Source organism: Sceloporus undulatus, chromosome 8, assembly GCF_019175285.1.
Source record: "Sceloporus undulatus isolate JIND9_A2432 ecotype Alabama chromosome 8, SceUnd_v1.1, whole genome shotgun sequence".
In the NCBI taxonomy this organism is placed as follows: domain Eukaryota; kingdom Metazoa; phylum Chordata; class Lepidosauria; order Squamata; family Phrynosomatidae; genus Sceloporus; species Sceloporus undulatus.
The window spans coordinates 11,590,731-11,599,781 of record NC_056529.1 but is presented as its reverse complement, the minus strand read 5'-3'; the positions used below and the strand labels follow the sequence as shown (position 1 = coordinate 11,599,781).

At 36.4% G+C, this 9,051-nt stretch overlaps 1 protein-coding gene across 5 annotated transcripts in view; it reads left to right on the top strand.

Moving 5' to 3' along the window:
* The window catches only part of ZNF536 (zinc finger protein 536), a 476,434-nt gene that overhangs the window by 15,849 nt on the left and 451,534 nt on the right, over nt 1–9,051 (top strand). The window lies entirely within an intron of this gene.

The following is a 9,051-nucleotide window of genomic DNA, read 5'->3' as shown; positions in this document are numbered from 1 at the left end:
TTCAATTAATTTCTTTACTCGGCATCATAGTCTCTCTCTCTCTCTCTCTCTCTCTCTCTCTCTCTCTCTCTATATATATATATATATATATATATGTCTCTGTGTGTGTAGAAATGAGTGTGTGTGTATGTATATATATGTATATGTCTGTCTGTCTATCTATCTATCTATCTATCTATCTATCTATCTATCTATCTATCTATCTATCTATCATCTATCATCTAACTATCTATCATCTATCTATCTATCTATCTATCTATCTATCTATCTATCTATCTATCTATCTATCTGTGTTTTGTGTTGAGGGTTACTGGACAATTTTAAACTGGCAATGTTCTTCTTAGGTCCAAAACACACTGAAGAACTAATCCAGTTTGAGACTGCTTTAACTGCCTTGGCTCAGTGCTAGAGAATCCTAGGAACTGTAGTTTTGTGAGACATCTAGCTTTCTTTGTCAGAGAGCTCTGGTGCCACAATAAACTACAATTCCCAGGGCGGTTAAAGTGGTCTCAAACCAGATGATTTCTGCAGTGTGTTTTGGACCTTAGAATTAAAACAAAAAAGTTCCTTGCTTTAATGAACCTGTTCATAAATATGCTGTAGGAATATGATACCTTTTTTTAATGTTGTCAAAACTGTGCGTGTTAAGTCTCCTTTCAGAAGCAAGTAGAGTAATGACACTGAAACATCGTGGGGACTTTAATAATACCATAATAGGTCTACTAGCTGATGAAACATTGAACGCAACAGGGTTATTACTAGAAAGAGTGCTATAAAAAGAATTCTGATATATCTGGGTCATTATAAAGATGTATGTGCTTTACTTATATTTATGCAAGTGCAAAAAGTTGCATTTTTTCCAGGTAAATTCCTTACAACAGTAAAAATATTTGCATCACACTGTCAGAAAAGTAGTTCATGAAGCCTAGTGTATTTGGCCCATCCTAGTCAAAAATTGTCATGCTAATATTGGAGACCAGGGATGCATAGCCATTTTGATCCTGAAGGCAGCATCTTGTGTAGACTCAGGGTCAGGGCTGCTTGGCACACTATTTTATTCTGCAGGGATGAAGAGGCACTATTGCATTTTGTACCATATCTATGAAAAGCATTTAAGGAATGCGCTTTGAACCTTAGATGAAGTGAGATTTCCTTAAAGAGGAATATAACAGCATTTCGTCTACATTATTCTTGTAGAATGTAGATTTAATGTGGAATTCTGGTTTAGCGTAATGCTCATGATTATCAGGAATTGTATGCCCAACATCCCTTTGCCACAAGAAGGCAATTGAAAGCTTGTGTTTCTAATTTGCAGTGTTTCCAATTTTGTTAGTCTTAACTATGATTTAAGAAAAGAAACCATCTTCAAACTATAGTTTACAATCCCAGCTTGCTTTCCTAAACTATAGTTAATACCACAGTGTTTGGGTCCCATCTTCTTCTTGCCGGCAACACTGGAGGATGAGAAGGGAGAGGAAAGAGTGCAAATCCAAAAGTCATATTCTTGTGGTTTTGTGTTACACATCAGATCTGCTGTTGGTTTATGTGTTTAAGCTTGTTAGTTTTATCTTCTTTTTGTGGCATGTTGCATAGATAGATTTGCATTTTACATGTTACCAAAATGGAATTTGGCACATTACTTTTTAGCTGCACAGTCTTACCTTGATATATTATGTGCCAGTTTATATAGTCAATGGTGTCTCCACTGCGTTCTCTTGGTGAACATTAGGCATATGAAAGTTGAACTTTTTAAGTTTCCTTTATCATAAATTGATGAATTTTTGCTTAAAAACAAATTCAAAAGTGTTATTTCCCCCAAGTCTTTTAAAAAAGGCCATCCCCCAAATCAAAAATTAATATTACATTATTAGTGCGTACAAGGTATATTATGTAGTGTAGTATGTATTGTATAACTAGCTATGCAAGTATATAATAGAAACACTTATATTCAATTATTCATAATTTTACAATTTATACATTTATAGAACTCCTATTTTGAGCTTTATAAACATGGTTTAAATGATTTAGAACACATTTAAACCTGGTTTTTTAATATTTCGTTAATAGTGTAAAGCAATGTTGCACATGAAAAGTTACAATACCATATAGAAGAACAAACATACTTGGACCAAAAATCATGTTCAATTTCAGTAGTCACATAAAGAAAGAAGTAATGTTAGAGAAGTATAATGAAATGAAAACATGGTTTGTTAATGGTACAGATAAAATCGTAGATATACCAGGATGGAGAGACGATATGAAGTTTTTGTTTCATTTAACACGGGTTTTCCAATTCTAAGAAGAAAAAGGTAATTTTCCTTTCACCAACTTTCACAAAATCCCGAACATCAGTAATGCCAGGTGGAAATCAAGAGCAATTCTTGCCATCCTGGCATTTATTTTAATATCATCAACACCTACTTTGCAAAAAGTTAGCAGATTTATTTCGTATGAGTGGGCAGATTATTGGTTCACAGATCAAACATATAATGAAAGTGAATTTGAAAACTTGTCTGCAGTACTGACACCTTACAATATAGCTCTGCAAACATTGACGAATCATTGGAAACAGGAGCCATCAGTTATAGAAATACCAAGAAGTAATCAGTGCACAGAAAGAGCTATTAAAAGTGATGCAAGAAGTGTGTGAAGTTTGCAAAGAAAAGGACAAACTGCAACTACAGTTCATCTTAAGTAATAAGAAATAAAAAAATGTTGCGTTTTGTAAAGGTATAGTGTTTAAATGTTTATAGTACAACAGAACATGTTTGTTATGTGATCAATAAATAGGCTACTATGTTGCTTCTATAGAAAAAATGTGTACTCTGTTGTTTTTAATTTGGGGAATGAACTTTTTTTTAATACAGGTAAGAATTAATAGGTTTTTAATTGTTTTTAGACAAAGGTTCATCGAAAAATGATATAGGAGCATGCGGTTGTGAAACTTTCATAGCCCTAGTGAACATATTGCATGAGTTTCTGAAGGGTCTCAACAAAGTGTGTTTCTTCTTGGGGGAAATGGTCCAAAACAGATTTTCCCTTTTTCATGTCAGGTGAAAAATGTGTTGCTTGCCATTGCAAAAATTGCCCCTAAGAAGTGATGGATTTGTGAATGTATTATTGCATACCATTGCTTAGAGATGAAATTAACTGGCTTTATAATATGAAGTTACAAGAAGATATGTTTCCATCGTTTGGGTGTCTGTTAGTGACTAGTGGAGATTGTTAAGCTCAGCTTCCAGTTTACAAATGTTTTATGAATTTCTTACTAAGATTAGCAGGTCTATTATGCTTTATACTACTGTTAAAGTAAAATGTCAATGTAATTGCTACGAATGTGGGTGGTAATATTATATTGATGGAAAGGTTTAAAATCCTGTTCAGCACCATTTTGTTTTCTCTTCACTTGTTTGGCATTTCACAGGGCATGCAAAATGAAGTCACTTGCACTTTGCAGTTGCCATGCCCCCATAATAATACTGCAGATCTTGAGTGGGAAGGAAGGATATTTCAGTGCTGAATATTAAACAAACCATAAACACCCTGTTAGCACTTCTAAATTTTGATTCCTTTTTCTACCAATTTGATTTTATAAACATCTAAATTTGACACTTGATGAATAAAGCAAGCATCTGTATACAGTCCAAAGAAAAAAGAAGGGGAAGAATGATTATTTTTAAAAAGAATGCTATTCAAAATACATAAAGTGTCGTTTTGATTGTGCCAGGATTCAGATTGGAATTCTGTCCCAGATCCAACAAGTACCTGTTGACATCTGCTGAAATAAACATGTGTGGCTGAGAGAGACTTTAATTGCATTGGTTTTATACATTAATTTCTTTTCTTTACAAGAAACAAGCACTTGCTATGGGCCAGTTCACACACTGCCATTTAAGCAGCCACAGCCTTTCTTGGCCCACACACATATTTTTAATGCAGTCCACATTATCAGGTTAATGCAGCCAGGTATATGATAAGTGAATATTCTCCAGTGTCCTGATTTGGCAGTGACAGTCCTGATTAATTCTCCATAGTCCCACTTTATCCATTGCATTAAAGTGTCCCAGTTTCTCTTTCTTCCTGCCACTTTTTCTCTTTGTCCTCAGCTTGTTTCAAGTGCTGCAAACTGAATGCAAAAGTAATTTGTACTCAGTTAACGGGAGGAGAGGAGACGAGGGACTTGTAGGCTCAGGCAAAAGCAAACTCCTGTACTCTCTCCTAGTTTGTGTGTTTTTCCTTATTAATATTTTTTGCTATCTTGACTGGAAGCTTTCAGTCACAAGAGTGAAAGTACCTGTAATTAGAACATAAAATCATCATTGATTAGAATCAATGGTTAAATCAATTTTGGTTAAAAGATTTCTTCTTCTCTTATCCTAAATTTATATTTAGGCATTTATGGATGGAGTGAGCAAAACTCACAGAAGCTTTTGTAAATACAGTTGGATCTATTATTATTATTATTATTATTATTATTATTATTATTATTATTTACCTTTATTTATAAAGTGCTGTCTGTATCAACAGAATTACCTGTCCACAGGTTGACTTTTTTTTTAAAAAATGTCCCAAAAGTGAACCTTGATTTTGCTATTTTATATGAGGGACATCATTTTACTTCCCCATTGTATATAATGGGATTTGAGCATCCATGCATTTTGGGATCCATGGGGGGGGGGGGGTCCCCAAACCAAAACCTCAGTAGTTACCAAGAACCTAGTGTAAGACATGGTTTTAAGTGTCACAGTTAAAAATGCTGTTAGGTAGAGGTAAAGATTTGTGAATCATACCCAGTTATTATTATGGAAGTTTCTGCTTTGCTTTTCCTTAGAAATAAATAACCAGGAAATATGGATAGCAAAGCTCAAGAGGTTAGAGATCCAATGTGGTATAGTGGTTTGAGTGTTGGACTATGACTCTGGAGACCAGGGTTTGATTCCAAGCTCAGACATGAAATCCAATGGGTTACTTTGGGCAAGTCACATGCTCTCAGCCTCAGTGGAAGACAATGACAAACCTCCTCTGAACAAATTTGCCAAGAAAAACCCATGATAGGTTTGGCTTAGGGCTGCCATAAGCTAGAAACGACTTGGATGGATGGATAGCAAATCCACAAAAAGTGCAGTGTGTCCTGATACCTTCTCTTTTCTCAAAAACCTCTGAACATTTCAGAACAAATTAGTAAGTTTCCTTGACATCAACTTGGAAATGTTATTCAGTATTCGAACAACTGTTTTCTCTTGTTGATCTGTAGCCCTTGCCTTGCTCTGCCTCATCATGACCTGCAAATGGCACTCCCTGGTAATGCTCTTTTTCTTGTAGGCCTGTTCCTCCATTATACTTGGTTGACCAATCTGAGATCATTTTTATGAGGGTGTCCACAGCTTCAGATGACATTTCTTAAAACATGAAATATTCTAGTGCAGGCTGCTTAAACTGTGGCATGTTTGAAGGTCCATCACATCCTGAGCAGGAGCAATAGGAAGTCTATGAAACTTCTTTTTTAACTTGTGAAAACATATATCTGTTTCAAACTTCTACAGTTAACATAACACCATTTAAGCATTTCTTACCTTCAATGAACTTACTTATGCTAAGATGACAAAAGGAATTGGATACACTCTGTAAATCATGATGCAAACAGCTTTCTAAATCAGGACAAATGTGTGGTTAAATCATCATATGAATGTTTAAACAACCATGTATATACAGATCTGGGAGCCATTTCCCTTATTCTATATACACTTTGAAGTACGACATTGACAGTTGTTTTGTTGTATGGTTGTTGCAACTATCTAAAGTAGATTAGACGGCTGTGGAAACAAGCTCGGTCCAACTGCTGTTTGACATTCTCATTCTATGCAGTCTGCATTCATGCATCTCTTTCAACTCAACCTATATATGCATGTTCTTGTACCTTTGTTTGAATGCCTCATGGCTTATTTTTGGGATGGGATGGGGGCAGAAAAGGGACTATTTTGATTTTAAGTTGGATAGTTTTCTATTCCAGTTTGTCCTGTTTGGACAAGAGCGTCACACATTTCAGCCAAGCCAAATGTTTCTAATTACAGAAACATAACGTTTTATAAATGCAATGCCAGACCTTGATGTTGGGCCATGTTGAAATTTCATTAATATATCCTTTGTAAGAATTTCTTTAGGTGATGTTTTCATGTTTGAGTAACTAGCCTGACCGATTTATTTAGGCTTAACTATAATCTTTGTCCAGAACAGAGAAAGAGATCCTTGAATTTATTCTCTATGTTCTTCTGCGTCTGATAGGAAAGGCAACTGGATTCACCATAGTGAGGAGGGGTAAAGTCTCTGTAGTCTTCTCTTGTTGACATGTGGGGATAAAAGAGGAACATCTGGTCAACAGCATCCCAGTTGGGTTATCTTTGTGGTCAATATTGTCTCAGAACTGTGATAATCATGACTTGGGGGAGTCAGTGTATAAATCCATTAAACAGCTTTTAAGTCTCTACATGGAAATAACCCCCAATGGAATGAGTTTCAGAGGACATTTCTCTACCATACACTTCAGAGTTTACATATCATGTCTATGCTAGAGAAGGTCAACTTACATATTTTTAAAAACATTTCTATCCTGCTTCTCTATATGTGTACCCAGAATACTGCAGAACAAACACAGTAAGCAAAAACCAAAACAAGTGTCATGAGAAGACGGATAGAAAACGGTGTGCTATTTGTCAGCTATTGGGAGTGATCTGATGAAAATTTTCCCTTTGCCTCCTATTTATCAAAATCACTTCCTTTGCCATGAATTGTAGATGAGCACTTTCTATAATACAGACTTTTGTAATACAAGTGTATACAATGCAACTTATTTTCTTCCCCTTTTTGTTCAATGAGCCCAAAGTTGTGTCTTGGGACATTATCACATAAGGCAGGTAAAGCACAATTGCACCAGGATAATAGCATCTTTGGATGCGGCTTATCACATGATGCCACCTCTCTTCTGTTGTTCTTCCATAGGAGACTATTTGGAAAGCATTTCTTTTTATTAACAAAATAATCCATCGATGATGTCCGTGATTTGCTATTGTTCTGCTGTATTTTCTAGTGCAATACTTCAGATCCACTATAGTGATGATATTGGTGTTCTAGCACCTTTGCAGACCTTTAAGAAAGCTATCCTAAAACACTGTACTGAAGTGTCTAACACATATTGAAGTAGTATAGGAAACCCAACCTCCATTTCTTATAACTTCCACTGGAAAATAATGCTGTAAGAGGGGCATAGGAGGAACCCCACATTTTGGGTGGTTGGGTGGTCATTACACCTCAATGTGCATCACACCTCAAGGCATTCCTCCACAGCAGTCTCTGCTTATAAACACATATATATATATCATTGCACAAAAGATAGAGATGCTACAAGTAGATAGGGAGTGAGAGAACGAGATGAACAAAACAGAAAGTGTGCATCAGGAAAACAGCAGAGAGAGATCCCTCATAGTTCACTGTTAGCAAGAAGGAGTCTTAGGATTTACAATCTAAAACATTGGCTGCAGGCAATCTAATATGATATTCAATGTGGAGACTCACCCATAATTGAGGATGGATTTGAACCCTGTCCTCTACATCTAAATTCAGTAGTTAAATCTGTTGAACTCAACAAACTGTTCTGCTGCCTCTTTTGAACTGATTCAGAGACCTAGGCACAGCATAAAACTTAGTAGGAAAGGCAACTCAGAGGCACATTCAGTCTAGGATTAGCTGGTGGGACTCTTGAGTGTCATCTGAACATTGATTTTTTGTCAGATAATGCAATTATGCTTAATGGAGGGCACAGCTCAAGAGTTGCATAGTTTAACTAGCGTGCTCCATTTTATGCACTGTACCATGCTCCCTGAGTGGCTGCTCAGTGCTGAATTGCTGGAATGTTTTTCTAAAGTGATCATGAATTGCCAAATGGACAAAGCTCATGTAACTCCTCGGTTTTATTCCCTGCCTCTGTGAACCACCTCTGTGCCTTTTGTTGAGAGGGTGGAACAGAGAGAAGGAAAGGGATGAAGCACATTGACAAATATCACACACCTTGTTCAGCAGAACATAGCACTTGCTGTCAGATAGTCAAGGTTCTGCTTGCTTAGGTTCCAGCACAGGTTAGAGGATAACGTTCATTAGCAGCAGAACAATGATATTGAAATAGTCACTTCAATTGGAATGTGTGCAATTTATCCTCAGTAATTAGTACAGTTCAAAATAAAAAAAAATGTATAGCTTTTAGTTTTAGGCTCTGTACAAATGATAAGTACAAATTTAGTTAGTGAGTGTTGCCTATATGGTACAAGTGAGGTAAGGATTAAATGTATTTTAAATAATGACCATGTTGTGTTGTTGTTGTTGTTGTTGTTGTTGTTGTTGTTGTGTTTTCAAGTAGTTTCCAACTTATGGTGACCCTAAGCCGAACCTATCATGGGGCTTTCTTGGTGGGATTTCTTAAGAGGAGGTTTGCCATTGCCTTCCCTGAGGCTGAGAGTATGTGACTTGCCCAAGGTCACCCAGTGAGTTTAACGGCTGCACGGAGACTAGAACCCTGGTCTTCAGAGACATAGTCCAACACTCAAACCACTGCACCACACTGGCTCTCAATGACCATGTTACCAAAGTGATAAATACTAGAGTTTCATATTTACACTTTCAAAGGCCCTTGTCAAGAAGGACTAAAGAGTACTCATGTAGTCACTTTTGAACATTGTTGATGTGACAGATGAGACAAAGTAGAAAAGAGTCTGTTTTGAATGGAATCCAGTTCAGTTGAGTTCTTTGCAGACTTAAGATAGTCTAAAGCAGATTTAGAGTCTTTCCCGAAAATGTCATGAGCCTGTGGTGTTCCGAGTACCCATTGGAAAGCACTCAAAACAGTCTTGAATTATGAATGCTAGGGATGTCTCCCTTTAGTTGTGATGCTGAGGCAATTTATGTGGCTTGGAATAAGATGCAGAATTTTGAAAACAAACAACTCGTAAAATATATTTCGGTTTACATTATGTATCTACGAAGTACAACCCATTTGGCATCCCT